Source organism: Oryctolagus cuniculus, chromosome 3 (genome assembly GCF_964237555.1).
Source record: "Oryctolagus cuniculus chromosome 3, mOryCun1.1, whole genome shotgun sequence".
In the NCBI taxonomy this organism is placed as follows: Eukaryota; Metazoa; Chordata; class Mammalia; order Lagomorpha; family Leporidae; genus Oryctolagus; species Oryctolagus cuniculus.
The window spans coordinates 168,204,933-168,221,550 of record NC_091434.1 but is presented as its reverse complement, the minus strand read 5'-3'; the positions used below and the strand labels follow the sequence as shown (position 1 = coordinate 168,221,550).

Genomic DNA, 16,618 nt, shown 5'->3' with positions numbered 1-16,618 from the left:
CCTGGCCATAGCAGAGAGCTGGCCTGGAAGAGGGGCAACCGGGACAGAATCCGGCGCCCCGACCGGGACTAGAACCCGGTGTGCCGGCGCCGCAAGGTGGAGGATTAGCCTATTGAGCCACGGCGCCGGCTTTTGCTGGTTAAATCTTAAGCAGAGTCTGTGTGGACTAGAATACTCAGAGAGCAGAAGCGATTTCCAGCAGAACATGGCTCTCCTTGTCGTTCCTCTCAGCTGGGTCCTTGGATCCCGCCATCAGTTGTAGGGCAAGCAGATGACAAAGAATATGTCAGCGCCACTGTCACTCTTCCCGGGGCTGGCAGCCCCTTCTCCAGGCTGGGAAGCTGATTCTCTCCACAACGGTGGTTCCTTCCTTCTCAGCCAGCAGTAGCCCAGCAACTCCACAGGTCTGCCAAGTGGCATGTGCTGCCTCAGGCTCCCAACTCCCTCGGCAAACGGGAAGAAAACCCGTGTTGGGAGAAGGTCCCTGAACAGGCAGAGTGCAGATCTGTGAATCCAGGTGCCTGGGTCAGCGTTATGCCTCCGAGGCAGTCTCTCCTGTGTGTGGCTTGGCTTCCAGGAGTCCCCTTGTCCTCTCCTGTCTTGGGCAAGCTCCTGAAGCCAGGAGATGCTGTCCCTTCCTACTTGCTGCTGGTTTGAATGAGAGGAGAACAAACTATGTCATCTCTGTTTCTGGAATGGGAGCGCCTCATTGCACAAACAGTGGCAGAACTCATCAATTTAATATAGGATGACCTTGAGCTGTAAAGATTTATTTTAAAAAGAAACCTTCTTATGTTGGCCTAGGAAGCCTCAGAAAGAAAGTGCTTGAAAGCCAGCAAACAAGGCTGACTCCTACCAGGAGAACTGAGTCTTGTGATGTGGGGCAGTGGGGGAGAGGAGGGTGGGACTTGGGAGTGAACAACCTCTGGCAGAGACCACAAGCTTCTGAGCCACAGCCTCACCAAATAATTAGGTTTAATGATCACTAAACCAGCCTCCTCATTATAGAAGAGGGAACACTGTTTATTTAGTGTCCTCACTGCAGACTCGAGAGATGTGCTTTGTTCATCATTCCTGGAGTCCCAGCTTCAGGTAGAGCTCATGGCCACTGCAGAGGCTGCCGCATAGCCCCGCTCAGTGCCCAAGGCTGTGCTTAGGGAACAAGGGGCTGTCGGTTACCAGGCAGTGACGTGGGGTACTTGTGTATTATCTGACAGTGATGAGTGGGCAGAAGATCTAAAGGCAGTTAGGTCTGAATTCACAGTAAAACTATGCCAATGGTACTTGGTTAGTTGTCAGGAAGCAGGGAAGATTTTCCTAGTGCTTCACGGAATCGCCCCAAACGTTAACCCATTGATGCGTGTGGACAGCCATGCTGGTGGACACGAAGACTGTGTCAGTGAACCCTCGGACTGCCCTGCATGTCTGCTTCAGAGAGTTTTGCACTCTTGTGGTCTGGAAACGGGGCTCTGCAGAGAGCCGCCTGTTACAGTCCTGTTGAGCGGGCAGCGGGGTGTCTGCAGGCAGGCTCAGGGCACTGTCAGCACCAGGTTCCCCCTCTAGCCTGGCTCTCGGCACCCGAGAACGGGAGAAGGGCTTCTGGGTCCCTCCATTCCCCTTGTCTAACCCATCAGGTCCCACCGTGACGCTGGTCGTAGTACAAGACATGGGCCCCGAGGTTGGATTTCCTCATTGTTCACCTTGGACCATAGAATCAGAGGTGTCTCTTTCTGGAGGAAGAAAAAAAGCTCCCAAAGCACCAGGTGGCAAATCTTAGCAAAGGAGACTGCTTTCCTCTCCCTACCACTGCGGGATTCTACACTGGGCCATGAGCGTTCCGTGGAAGTGATGATATGATGACACATAGTGTGAAAAGGAAAGGTTACAGATGCTATAAAATCATCACTGTTATTAAATGCACTTAATGAGCCTGACAACAGTAGCTAGAAATGTATACAAAACACTGCTTTGGTCAGGGTCTTATAAAGCAGGGAGAACTGGGTCTCACAGGGTACAGGGAAAGTCTGAGGGGCTGAGAGGACAATCCCTGTGCTGGTGTCCACAGCCAGCCCTCCCTCAGATTGCTGCTGGCCACGATTAGCAGGCCCCATGGCAAAGCCGTGGATGGAGTCTCCTCCCTCTAGGACGCATGGGAAGTGGGGTAAGGAGCCGTGGCCTCAGGCAGGTGGTGAGCAGACACAGTGGGGTAGCCCACTGTTGCTGCTGTGCACCTGTTCCTGCCCTTCACAGCTCTGCTCACAGTGACTCATGGGAAGCGAGAGCCCTGGGCCTCCTCTGGTACTTGGCATTGCCCGGGGTACCCCCTGGTTGCTTGGTGCTTCATGCTACCCCCCAACTTCCTTCTTCCTCCTCCTTGCCAAGGATGGAAGGGAGCTCCAACTCAGGCTAGCAGTAGGCACAGGTGGCCATGAGTTGTGGAGGGCACATTGTACCGCTATACCTGCATGGCCAAAGCAGCATCCAGCCGGGGATCCCCCTGTCTAACCTAGTTCTGGAGACCCCGCCCATGAACTGACCCCTCTCCCACCAGCCGCACCAGGGCTGTGGAGCCCCAGGTTGACCAGAAGGAACCAGAGGGCTGCCCACCCTCCTTCCAGCCACATCGGAAACAAAGACTGACCTTTGAGGGTCATCTAATCCAGTGACTTTAAATTATGCAGTGAGACCCATTAATGTGTCAGAAAGCAATTTGGTAGTCATAACTGGCATTTTATTTGAGAGAAGGAGGGAGGGAGGGAGGATGAGAGGTCTGAATGCATGCCCACTGGTACATGGAGCTTTGCTCCCATGGTCCGTGAGCATGTGTGTCCTGGGTTTCAGTGAGTTTCTGGTTGTAACTCTCAAACATGAGCTGGAGAAGTCCTGGTAGTCCACCCCTTCCCGCTTCCCCTGACATCCCTACAAGCTTCCGTCCCCGTGAGAGCCGCCAGGTGCAAAGATTCCAGGAGCCTGAAATGTCTTGCCTTCACCAACCAGCCGGGTCTGAGCCCATGAACTCTCATCCCTACCAGCAAATGCTGTCCTGTTCTGCCTCAGTCTTATTGCAAGTTGACTCCATTTCTTCTACTGGATTCCAGAAATCGGACCAGCCTTCCTGGAATAATCTCTGATTCCATTCTCCCAGGGAGAAGTTGAGGAATGCCAGCCCTGCACTTAAGAGTGTGGCAAACTTCCCTAGATGATTCCTCCCCTCCTGTTGGCTTCCCCTGGTCACACCAGCTCAGTCTCTTGTGGCAAGGCCCAGCTCATGCTAAGCAAGACAGAGATGGAGATGTCATTGCTTCCAACCCAGCAGGGAAGACCAGCAGTCGAAGAAGACAGTGGGAAGGAGGAAGCCCCCCAGTTTTGGAGAGGACCAGGTCCTAGGAAGGCGACAGGAAAAGGCCCCAGCAATGCATCACCTAGTCTCTTCTAAAAGGATTGTATGGAAGTCGCAGTCATTACACATAGCAATCTGTCATGTTCTTTCCATTCAAGGTGGACGCAGGGGGTTCTTCTCACCCCTCCATGGGTGTTTGATGGCAGAGGGAAAAGTCAGGGATCCCAGAAGGCTCTGGAATGTTCACTCGATTGACAGTGAACTTACTGATGATGAAATATGAGTGCTTGGAGTATACTCAGATGTCCTGGTTCCCAGTCCTACATCTCCAGTGCTTTGCCCAGGGTCATCCATCCAGGACCCTGTGGGTCTGAGCAAGGCCTAGGACCCAGGTCCTTCCCTGTATATCCCTGGTGGCTGCCAAGGACCCTCCTCTAGGGCTTTGTTGTAGTTCATGGGGCTGGTGGCTGTGCCCATCACAGGTAAGATGGCAGGGCTGGGGCATGGGGACCTGTGAAGGGAAGGAGAGCCACAGAGCAGGGGCCACCCGCGGTTAGCAGGCGGGAAGTGCGGTAAACGACACAACGGCTCCCCACGCCCTGGGTCTGGGGCAAGGCAGTGGAGGAAATGCTTCGCCTGAGAGTGGCAGGTTCAGGTCCCAGACCCAGGTCCTGGCCCGGGACACGGAGCAGCAGGGCAGAGCGTGGCGCTCCTTCCAGGGCTTGCCATTCTCAGTGGAGGGGTGGGGGAGGGCAGGCACTGGCCCTGAGAGCTCTTGGCACAGGCTGGAATGGTGTCCTTGGCACAGGGGTAGCTGTGTGCAGCAGAGGAATGGCCCCTCTGCCAGCCTCTCAGCAAGGTCCAGGGCGCAGGCCTGGGAGGGGCTCGTGTTCTGTTCCCATCCTCTCCCCATCTCAGCAGAGCCCATTAGGAATGTGACTCTGCCTCCCAGGCGCTCTTCTCTGCGTTCATTTGGAGTTGTATTAATTCCTGCTTTTATTATACAGCGAGGTGAAGCAGAACAAAGCTTTTCATTAGCATGGCCTGGGACTTGTTCCCACTGCCAGGGTTTGCCCACCCCCTCCCTCCCCGCAATCCATTCCCAGCCCCCATCTCCATTCTGTCCTGACACCAGTGGAGCCTTGAACCGTGGAGTTATGACTGGCAGATCCCGAGACCCAGGCAGCAATTTGGAAGTCAGAGGAGCAGCTTTGCTCTGGCACCACCATCAGTGGGCCTTCTCACTTGTTTATAAAATTATTTTATTATGCTCTTAAGCAGTACCTGCCAGCGTTATGACAGTGTATAGAGATACACAGCGCGTCTGAGCCTGTTCCCAAGGTGACCGCGAGGGTAGGTGGTGCTGTCCGCGCCCCTCGACACTTCCATGTCCTTGGGCTCCACAATCAACTTGACCCAGCTCAAAGCCACAGCTCCGCTGGGGCGCTCAGCCCTCAGCCATCCCCCTCACCCACCTAAGAGCGTCACCTCCTCCCAGCCAGACAGCAGCGCAGTCTGGAGCTGGGAAGGATCCCAGTGGAACCCCCTGTGTGGCTGAATTCTGTGTTTTCCCATTTCAAAATGAGATGCAAAGAACAACTCAGGGCTCCTGCAGGTTGGAGAAGCGCGGAGGATTTTTTCCTCACTTTCTCTGTTCCTGTTCTCTCTGCAGGCATTGTCCCTCTCTCCCTCTCTTCCTCCCTCCCTCCCTCTCTTCTCCCTCTCTCTCTCCCTCTCTCTCTCCCTCTCTCCCCCCTCTCCCCCTCTCTCTTTAAGGCAGAGTTATAGAAAGGCAAAAGGCTGAGAGAATAAGCAAGAATCTTCCATCTGCTGGTTTGCTCCCCAAATGGCCGCAATGGCAGGGCTGGCCAGGCCAGAGCCAGGAGCTTTTCTTCTCGGTCTCCCACACGGGTGCAGGTGCCCAAGCACTTGAGCCATCTTCTACTGCTTTCCCAGGCCATTAGCAGGGAGCTGGATCAGAAGTGGAGCAGCCAGGACTCGAACTGGCACACTTGTGGGATGCTGTTCCCACAGGCCGACACTTAGCCCACTACGCCACAGCACCGTATTTCGCTCTGAGTGGGGATTAAAGGTCTGATGGCTATGCTGCCACTAAATCACTGCTGGCGTCCAGAGGTCCACAGCAGGAGGCAGCAGCACGGCCAGCGGGGGAGCCTTTCACTCCCTGCCCTGTCGTTTTCCCAGCAAGCCTGCACATGTCCTCAACTCCGGCCCCTCCAAACGCCCCCTACCACCCGAGCCCTTCGAGCCCTTCCCACTTCCCATGTGGCTTTGCACATGCTGTTCCCTCGTTTCCGCCTGCCGAAGGCTCCCTTGTTCCTGACCCTTGTTCCTGTGCTCTGCCACCCTCCCCTTGCCTCCCAGCAGGAAGCCTCCCCAGTCAGGTGGCAGGTGTGTTGTTTGTAACCACAGCCCAGCACAGCACCTGGCTTCTAACTCAAACAACACCTGTTGCTTGAGTGACAAACTCCTCCCTAGTTTGTAAGCGGAAAATCTTCATCCTGGGGCTCAGAGCTGTGCCGTCAAGGTCACCAGGTGGAGATGCAGGAGCGACAGAACCGGAGGCTGCGTCCTCTAACCCCGGGGTGGGACCCCACGCGTCCATCCGGATTGCCCGTTTACAGAGGGCGTCCAATCGCTTCCTCTCCATGTCCTTCCATCCTGTGCGAGTGGCCCGTGCAAAGGGCTCGTGCATTCTCATTACTTTGGTAATTAAAAACAATCCGGCAGGGCTGGAGGCCTGTGATGCGAACGAGTGAAAGCAGCTGGAATCGGCTCTCGGCTCTCGGGCAGCGGTGCCCTAATTAGGGCTTGTGCTTAATCAATTCTCTCTGGTTTCTGTGAAGGCAGGGTGTGACAATTGCTGGATCCCTGGGGCACGGGGCCCCACAGTGGGGAGCAGACACCAGGCTGAGCACCCTTGGGCAGAGTCTTGTGGGGAAACAAACAGGAGGAGCTTACTGTCTTCGTGTAAGAGAGGGGAGACACACACAAGACACGAAAGCACCTAGAGCCAGGGTCTGGCCTGGGCTGAGACGATGGCGTGGGTGCCTGAAGGTCACGGGGACATTTGCGTGAGACTTAGAGGGTAGAGCTGGAGCTGGATTCAAGAGACAGATTTGGGGCAGGCACATGGCTCTGTAAGCCAGATGCTCACATCCCATGTTGGAATGCCTGGGTCTGAGCCCATGCTCCCACTTCCAATCCAGCTTCTTGCTGGTGCACATCCTGGGGGACAGCAGGTGACTGTCTGGGTCCCCGCTGCCCGTGTGGAAAATTCAGGCAGAGTTCCAAATTCCTGGTTTCAGACTAGCTGAACCCTGGATGTTGTGGGCATTTGGGAAGTGAACCAGTGGTTGGAAAATCTCTGTGTGTCTGTCTCTCTCTGCCTTTCAAATAATTTTTTTTTAGAGAGAGAGATTGCCTTATGTTAAAGAACATAGTGGGGCATTCAGATTTTGCCTAGCATTTCCTACGGGTTGGCAATAAGGCATCCTTTGAGCAAAAGTTCCCAAAGTCGCGTGTGCGTCAGCATCGCCCGGAGGGCTTGTAACAACACAGACTGTTGGGCTCCAGCCAGAGTTTCTGGTTCCACAGGTCTGGATGGAGTCCCAGAATTTGCATTTTGAATAAACCAAGTGATACCCGTGCTGCTGGCCCCTGGGCCACACTTTGAGAACCACTGCCCGCAAGGAACCAGACAGCTTCCTTGGGCAACAAGACTGTGTGACTCTGTGGCTGTGTAGCGTGCATGGGGCTGGCTCACCAGGAAAGACAGCCTTCCTCGCTTGTGTGGTCTCTGCCTCTTGGAGAGCCCACAAGCGCGGCACTGAACCCTACCTGTGAAGCACCTGACCGTGTTCCCAGCACATGGTTAGGAGGCAAGAAGTAGCAGACTGGGTCATTGCCATTATCACCCTCTGTCTGCACTTGCAAGGCGGCGCTGTGGGGTCAGTGAGGGGCTCACAGAGCAGCAGTTGCAATTCTGAGTCCATGCTGCCCCCTGCCCTTGTTTGAGTCAACCTTCTCGTAAGAGCGGGTAGCGACAGCCCAAAGGAGGCTGGGAGCGTCTCAGTGCACCTGTGCCCGGCAGCTGGTGTGGGCGACTAAACCCAAGGAGGAGCGAGGAGCACCACCTGTGAGAGCCCGATCCCACCAGGGGCTGTGCCCTCGTGGCTCCCTGGCATCAGGAGCCCCTCCTTCTTGGCAGGTGCAGGGGAGAAGGGGCGTGTTACACTGAGAGCGGGGCCGAGCCCCCCCTGCCCCCCCCCCCCGCCATGACAGGCACTGGCAGGGCACGACTCTCTGGGAGGGTTCCTGTCTTCATGCCACTCATCAGGCAGCCCCTGCACAAGGCATGGGACACGTGCTGGGGCACAGACACCATTGTGCGCTTTCCCACGTGTGTGTAGGTCCTTCAGCATGCTACCTGGCATCCTCTGGTCCCTGGGCATGCTACAGGACAGCTGATGAGCAGAGCGTACTCCCTCTCTGTTCTCCAGTCTGGTTTTACTGCCATGAAACCCCCTCTCTTGAAGCCTGACCCTTTATTTTCTCCATGGTCCACAGCTTCTGGTCGTCATCTCTCCCAGAGCCAGGCCCCTGCAGTCTCCACTGGTCCAGAAGTCGGAGCTGCGGGCAGGGTCAGGCGGCTGCCCCAGTCCTGGTGCCCTCCAGCATCTTGTACAAAATGCGCCTTTTGTCCAGCCCTGCCCCAAAGCCCTCAGCCTGAGTGATGTCATCGTGGAGACTTGGAGGGGAGGGAGCCCCTGGGTGGGGGAGGGCCAGGGGGCAAGAGGGTCAGCAGTGCAGCTGAGGAGGTGGCCCAAAATAGCTCACGGAGAGCAGGCTTCGGCTCGGCAGCTGACAAGGATGTGCCTGGAGCCAGCGCTCCTCTTTGAAGGCTCTGTCTCCTTCTAATTATGGATCTGTCAGGAGGAAGGGGAGCCTGCACCGGCCTGATTCCTGCGACCCTCCACTGCACGGGCAAACCAGGAAGTGGAGCTCAGTCCCCATTAGCAGGGTCAGAACCCTCAAGAAAGACAGGCTGCTAGGGCCAGAGCCCAGGCGCCGGTTCAAAGACGCCCTCTGTCCATCTGCCTGCCCTGTGTCTTCCTCGGCCGACTTCCCCCCTGGAAGGAGCAAACTCTTGCCCACCTGCGTCCCCAAGCAGGCCCAGGGCTCCCTGTGCTCAGAACACAGCAGGGAGAGCTGGGCTTCGTCCATGTCTAAGGAGGCTGGAGGAAGGGGGACTTGCTTGCCGGACATTTCTCTGCCCTCAGCTCCTTCTTCATGGGTAGGGCAAAACGCATCATGTCATGTGCCTCTCATTTTTTAAAGATTTGTTGGCTTACAGATGAGCTTGTTAGTAATTTGATGAATACCTCATGTAGAATTGAGATTGGACTCCTCTCAGAGCGTTCACGTCTGTGTCCCAGAACCCAGAGCTTAGCAGACGCTGGATGTGTGTTGTGAATGCGTGGCCCACCGTGGTGCTGTGAGGGTGGCCGGTGACCACTCAGAGAGGCCAACCTGTCCAGGCAGGCAGGTGTCTGAGGGTCTCGGCCTGGAGGGCCAGGTCACTGCTTCAGGGCTCTGGGAGGGAGGGGTGAGGATGGGAAGCAATAGGACTGGACAGCAGGCACTCACAGCCACTTCTGCACCTTCAGGTCAAAGTTCATTCACACTCAAAATCTGCATGCTGCCATCTCATTGGTACCACCAGTCTATCAGCACTGCAGAGCTGTAGGCCGCGACCTCCCCCAGGAGTGAGCAGTGCCAAGGGGCAACCTGTGGATGGTGGACATAGAGCCTGGCATGTCCCCTCCTCCCTCCATCCCTCCATCCCTCCATCCCTCCTCGTCACTCTCCCTCCCCCAGCTTCCCACCCTTCTTGCTCCCTTCTGGCCATCAAACTCACTGAGTACCTGCTCTGCACAAGCCCTGGGCACAGACACCCTGGGGAATGAGACAGCCATGACTGCTGCCTGCACAAGGAGTTTATATTCTAGTGGGGAAAACACACATGAATAAACTGGTCATTTCAGGCTGTATTTTGAAGGAAAATGAAACTGGGCAAGAGAGTGGAGACCTGTTAGAGGCATGGGAGCCATGAGAACTGGGAGAGTCGGGGAGGCCGCCCTGAGCCATGAAGACACTCATGTAAGGCCTGCTGGAAGGGAGGGAGCTGCCCCGAGACGTTCTGCTCATGGGCAGAGCGGCCCTGAGCTGGTCTTGGGGGCATAGCAGGGGGGCTGGAGAGATGGCCGTGAGTGAGCACGGGGAGGAGTGGGGTGGAGACCCAGGTAGGCATGGGGACTTCTGGGGGCCGTGACTCAAGGAGTGGAGACCCGGGTAGGCATGGGGACTTCTGGGGGCCGTGACTCAAGGAGTGGAGACCCGGGTAGGCATGGGGACTTCTGGGGGCCGTGACTCAAGGAGTGGAGACCTGGGTAGGCCTGGGGACTTCTGGAGGCCCTGGCTCAAGGAGTGGAGACCCGGGTAGGCATGGGGACTTCTGGGGGCCGTGACTCAAGGAGTGGAGACCCGGGTAGGCCTGGGGACTTCTGGGGGCCGTGACTCAAGGGCTCTCAGGCATCTGCAGCAAGGTATTTAGTCTGCACATTCCAGAGGAGCAGAGACAGTAGGGTGTGTGTGTGTGTGTGTGTGTGTGTGTGTGTGTGTGTTGCTGTTATAGTGATAGATAGATAGATAGCCAGATAGCCAGATGGCCTAAGCATGACTTGTAATACTCATGGCATCGTGAAGGCTGAGAAGCACTAAGACCTGCAGATGGCAAGAACTGGGAAGGTGAGAGGCGTGGACTCCAGCTTGAGTCCAAGTCTGAGACAATAGCAGATCAGAGTCCCTACGTGAAGACAGCCGGCCGGGGGCCGACGCTGTGGCATAGTAGGCTAAGCCTCTGCCTGAAATGCCGGCATCCCATGTGGATGCCAGTTTGTGTGTCCTGAATGCCTCTCTTTTGATCCAGCTCTCTGCTTATTGTCCGGGAAACCAATGCAAGATGACCCAAGTACTTGGGCCCCTGCACCAGTGTGGGGCACTCAGAAGAGGCTCCTGGCTTTGGATCAACCACCTCTGGCCATTCTGGTCATTTAGGTAGTAAGCCAGCAGATGGAAGACCTTTCTCTCTGTCTCTTCCTCTCTGTCTGTAATTCTACCTCTAAAATAAGTAAATAAATAAAATCCTTTAAATAAGACAGCCAGAGTTGGGACATTTTCCTCTGCCTTTTCAGACCTGCAGCGGATAACTTGAGGCCAGCCCACACCAGGGAGGCTGCTTTACTTGGTCAACTGATCTAGGCATTCATCTCGTGCAGAAGCACCCTCACCAAGACACACCCAGGGGAGCATCCAACCAAAGGCCTGGGCATCCCACAGCCCGGTCAGGTTGACATATAATTAACCATCAGAGGATGTGCTGTGTCGGGGCAGGGTAGGGAGGACTGTTCGGTCCTCCAACTCCATGGCTGTGACACTCAGGGCCTGCTAGGTCCTGGGGGCTCTGTAGACCCAGGGCTATGCCCCTCCCCCCACAAAGCACTCACACACAGTTAGCTTTAACATCCAAGAAAGCCCTGTGGGGCTCACATGTATTCATTTCCTAGGACCACAAACTGAGTCACTTAAAACATTAGAGACATATTCCTTCTCATGCCTAGAGGCCAGAAGTCCAAAATCACGATGCCGGGAGTGGGCGTTTAGCATCACAGCTAAGGAGCTGATTCAGAGGCCCGCATCCCATATCGGAGTGCCTTGGTTTCAGTCCCAGCTGCACTCCCAATTCCAGATTTCTGTTGATGCACACCCTGGAGGCAGCCGTGATGGCTCAATTGGATGGGTCCCTGCCACTCACGTGGGAGACCTGCACTGAGTTCATGACTGCTGGCTCCAGCCTGACCCAACCCCAGCTGTTGCAGACGTTTGGGGATTGAACCAGCAGATGAGAGCTCTCTCTCTCCTCTGTCTCTCTCTCAAATAAAATAAGTGTTAACGCATTTTTAATAAAGAAAAAAGTCGAGCTCCCAGCAGGCCCGAGCTCCCTTGGAGGCTCTGGGTGGCGTCTGGTGCTGGCCACCCACCCTTGCCATTCCTTGTTCTGCAGCTGCGTCACGCCAGCCTCTCCCCGGCGTGATCCCGGGTGAGGCCCCAGCCTAGTAAGCTCATCTTGTCTTGATTACATCTGTAGAGATCCCATTTCCAATAAAGCCCGATTCGTAGGTATCAAGGCTTAGGGCTTTGGCATAGCTGTTTGGGGTTGTGGTTCAACCATAGCACTTGTCTTCCTGAGTACCATGTGAGCCAGAGACGTGTCCACAGGGACCCTGGTCATTAAAAGGGCCAGAATTCCAGGGCTGTCTTGCAGTCATCAGTAAACGCACTAACGGCACAGGGCCCGGTACCCAGAGCCTTCTTTGGAGCTCTGACAAGTCCTTGTTCGCACCCCAAATCCTGCAGAGGCGTTTCAGGCCCCCTGACAGCCACACTGAGCAATTAGCTGGCTGACTTGGAGACGCAGAGTGAGGGCTGTTTCTTGTCGCAGGCTCAGGTGACAGTTGCCCTGAGGAGTGGGCCGTTTCAGGGGCCCTGGAGGGGTAGGCAGGTGGGGCAGGTGTCTGCCTTGCCGCCACAGGGATTGCACAGTGTGCCAGTGAGAGGAGCCCCCAGAATTCCAGGCGGAGAAAAGGAGAGGAGGCTGCCGTCTTGTGTTCTTCTCCTCTCTGGGAGAAGGGGTCTTTATTCCGGTCTTTTCCTGAGTGCATAAAAAGGCCCATAACGTGGAGTCTGCTCCCCATCACCCAACAGCCAGACGCTGGGGATGCTTCCACTGTGGTCAAGTTCAGTTCTCACCCGTTTCCTTACGTCCCTCCTGCCCTGTAGTCGCCAGCAAACCCTTCCTGAATCAGCTCCACCTTCAGCCCCTCCCCTTCCCCGGGGAAGTACAACACTGCTTTAGACTTCTCTGGGCCCCACTCTGCCGCTGGGGGTGTCTGAGGGGCGATTCTCCCTCCTCCCCCACCGCAGAGAAGAGGGGGCTTATTCCAGCCAGCTCTGTGCCAAGTCGGTCCTGGCCATCTCAGTTTTACATCTTAACGAGCAACAAGCACTTTGTAATAACTGCTCACATTTAACTCCAACATACTCTCAAACCATTAACCTGAAGGAATTGTAACGATAAATTAAACATATTAATGAAGCTGTACTACAAGCTTGAAATTTGTTAGGTAAATTGTAGCGTTATTAACAACCAACTTGACTTATCACAGTCTATCATTGGGGGGAAATGAACTAAAACAGTGATTACCCGACATGATCACCCTGCCAGAATAAATAAAAACAGAAGTGATTGTTACCAGGAAACACAAATCCGCAAGGACATTTTCCTCGCAGTGTCAAACCCAACAGATCCTTTAGATGTTTTCCCTTTTCCCTCCTGCTCTCCCCCTCACTCTATCCTTCTTCCTCCTCCTCCTGTTCCCAGCTCTCCCCTTCACTCTCTTCCTGGGGGGATCTGAGCAGCCCCATCTGGGGGCTACTGGTCAACCTCCAGGCCCACAGTTCTCCGTTGGCCTTTTTAAAGAGAACCTGGTTTGGGAACTGATGGAAATGTCCCCAGAGCCCTCGTTACCCTCTGTTTGCCTGTCTCTAGTTGTCTCTGTGTGGCTCATCTCCTCTGAGCACCTTCGCAGGTCTCAGGTGGATGCCAGAGTTACTGGCAACTAATTTAGTTTGCATCTCTGTCAAATCCCACCTTCCCTGCACTTGGAGGAACCCTGCCCGGAGGCCCACCCAGGCCAGCCAGGGACAGAAGTGGGAGAATAGTGAGAAGGATGGGTAGAACACGCTAGTCGTCCCCTCCTGCTGGAAGTGAAGGCTGCATGTCGTGGTTCTCGGTCTTGGATCCGCGTGTCTCTGCATAAGCTGGAAGAATGATCCCAACCTGTGGACGGCCAACACCGCCGTGACCTGTGGGGACACAGTCACCCGAGGAGTCCCCGAGCATCCACGTCCACACAGCAGAGCCTCCAAGCAGGAGGAGGCTGCAGCAGCCCTGTTTTGGGGGGAGCATTTACCTGGACTTGTGCTGGGAAGGTCCTGGCGGGCCCAGGTCGGGCCTCTGGGTTGTGGCTTTGGTGCTGCAGGCGTTGTGCAGCTGCTCGGCCATCGGCCTGGGGAACACGTGATGCCCGGACCACCCCTGGCGTCAGCTGAGACCTTGCCCAGCCGAGGCCCCTTGTGTAGCTGAAACGCGAGGTACTCCATAGTGTCGTGGTCGTCACCACCTTGACTCCACCAGGTGTGAGAAGGAACCAGGTTGTCTCCACCATCGACCCCTCCCTCTTCTACAACATAAACTCAGGCAGCGCTACTGCAAGGGCAGGGGGATGACAGGTGGGGACGTCGGGACACAGGAAGGGAGAAGAGACGCAAGGTTTGACAGGGAAAGGAAAGCAAGTGTTGGGGGCGGAGAGAGTCACTCCCAGGCTGTCTCTCTTACAGTGTCTGTGCCTGTGTGGTGGCCAGTGTGGCACAGTGGTGGGAGCACGGAAAGCCAGCAGCTGCACAGAGCCATCGTGCAGGTCCTAGGGGCAACACCTGTGCCTTGAGGCTAGAAAAGAAGCCCACACGTGGCCACAGTCCCGGAGTCCTGCCATGCCCTCCCCATCCTGCTTGCTCCACTCCCCCCCCGCCCAGAGCTGTGTGGGGGCATCTCTGGGGTTTCATGAATTAATTGCCAGCTGCCAGCAGTACACACGGACAGGTGATTCATGGCCAGGTGAGGGGCAGGACAGGAGACAGGCCACAGCTCAGTGGCCACCTGTGTTATGAGTCTCTCCCTGCATAGATCTTGTTCCTGCATGAATTCCCCTGTCACCCGGTGCCAGAAGAGGACACACTGATAGGAAAGGGCTTCCTGGGGCCAGTGCTGTGGCTCACTTAGTTAATCCTCTGCCTGCAGCACTGGCATCCCATATGGGTGCTGGTTCTAGTCCCAGTTTCTCTTCTTCCAGTCCAACTCCAGTCCAGCTCTCTGCTGTGGCCTGGGAGGGCAGTGGAAGATGGCCCAGGTGCTTGGGCCCCTGCACCCACATGGGAGACCAGTAAGAAGCACCTGGCTCCTGGCTTTGGATCGGCGCAGCACCAGCCATGGCGGCCATTTGGGGAGTGAACCAACGGAAGGAAGACCTTTCTCTCTGTCTCTCTCTCTCACTGTCTGTAACTCTACCTGTCAAATAAATTTTTAAAAAAATGAATGGGCTCCCTCCCTGCCCCCTGTGTTTCTTGCTAACATTATCTAGTGAGGACCCAGAGAGATGGGGCAGCTGCTGTCCTGCTTCAGGTCTCAGGAGGTCTGCAAGTCCCAGGGAGCTGGGCCCAGGACACTGAGCACCATGAGTGGTCTGTGGTGAGCACCACGCCTGGTTTGTGACATCTCTTGCCTCCCGAACATCTCTTATGGTTTCAGAGAGCAACTCGGTAATCTCCCAAGTTCTCAGTGCAGTGAGGCTACCATTCAGACAGGCCTCCACTTAGCCGTGGTTCCATGTCTTGTTTCTAGACCTTATGACAGTATGGAAGCAACATGCACTCGAGAGAAAGCATCCTTGGAATTTTGAATCTTTTTATTAAGATTATTTTTTTAAAGAGTTACAAAGAGAGGGAGGGACAGACAGAGAGAGCATCCATCTCCTGGTTCACTCCCCAAATGGCTGTAACAGCGGGGGCTTGCCAGGCTGAAGCCAGGAACCAGTATCCCATCCAGGCCCCCACATGGGTCCAGGGGTCCAGGAACTTGGACCGTCTTCTGCTGTTTTCTCAGGTGCATTAGTTGGGAGCTGGATCAAAAGTGGAGCAGCCGGGACTCAAACTGTTGCCCATATGGGGGCTGGTTTTCCAGGCAGTGGCCTGACCCACTGGGCCACACGCCAGCCCCAGACTTTGATCTTTCCCCAGGCTGTTGATATGCCATCAGTTGCTCCCTGGATGCTGAGCACAGCAGCAGCTGCAGCTCACAGACAGCCCTGTGTCATGGGACATCAGCTTCCACACTACACACTACTCAAGAGTGTGCTGCATTGCCAAGCGAGGGTGCTCAGCAGGTGGGGTGGATGAAGTGTATTTGTGATTTGCGTTGTTGTCCACTTAGTATGCATTTATTGGGACACATTCCCGTCATAAAATGAGGATTGTCTGTACTTTAAAAGTGCAGAGGGGCCAGCATTGCAGCGTAGCAGGCTAAGCTGCTACCAACAATGCTGGCATCCCCTGTTGGAGTGCCAGTGTGAGTCCCGGTTGCTCCACTTCTGATCCAGCTTCCTGCTAATGCACCTGAAAAAGCAGTGGAAGATGGTCCAAGTGCTTGGGCCTCTGCCACCCATGTGGAAGACCCAAATGGAGTTCCAGGCTCCTGGCTTCAAAGCCTGGATCAGCACCACCCCAACATATTCACTTTGACCTTTTTTGGCTGTGTTTCTATTATAAAGGTGCTCTATTTGGCAATTAGGATTAAAAAATGGTATAAAATCTAAATGCCCACTTGCCCAGACTCCCTCTTGTTGCCCCCTTTCCTGAACTGGATTTCTAGGGCTTCCTCCTGCTCATACACGGGCCAGCCTGTGTGGGAACAGTCCCGGGAGGTGGGCCACCTGCACGCAGGCCACCTCCAGGGCTGTGTGTTCCTCGCTGGCCACAGCCACAGAAAGATCTTAACAATCTTGACTCGAGCGTCCGCCAGGTCTCCCGCCTGCCTGCCTGCCTGCGGTCTGTCTGTCACGGTGCGTGCACATGCACCAGCAGTTCAGCTCCTCAGGCCTCAGAAGAAGCCAGTTCCGGGGCTGAGACACGTGGAGTGTGGGTGTCAGAGGTGCCCCACGTCTGCTGGGTATGGACGTTGCTTATTTCCTGCATCAGGGAATGTGGGTGGAGACCGTCAAAGCGGGGCAGGGGCCATTGCAGAGGTTGTCACTGGCAGCTGACCATGATCTACAAAAGCATAAAACAAAGCACAAACAACCTGTCTAGAACGCGGCGAGCCGGGGTAACTGTGGATCTCCCTTCACACGCGCCTGGCTTTGACAGCATGGCAGATAAGGAAATAACAGTTTAACTTAACCACCCTCTGCAAGCCCTTGAGTGTGTCAAGAAAACATGCCAGGGGGAGCAGGGGCAGTGGGAGTAGCGTAGGTTGGAGGGGCAGCCATGGGTGCAGAGCTAACAAGCGGAGCATCCCAGGAG

At 55.4% G+C, this 16,618-nt stretch overlaps 1 protein-coding gene across 2 annotated transcripts in view; it reads left to right on the top strand.

Moving 5' to 3' along the window:
- PLXNA4 (plexin A4) overlaps nt 1-16,618 on the top strand; it is a 581,206-nt gene that overhangs the window by 394,769 nt on the left and 169,819 nt on the right. The window lies entirely within an intron of this gene.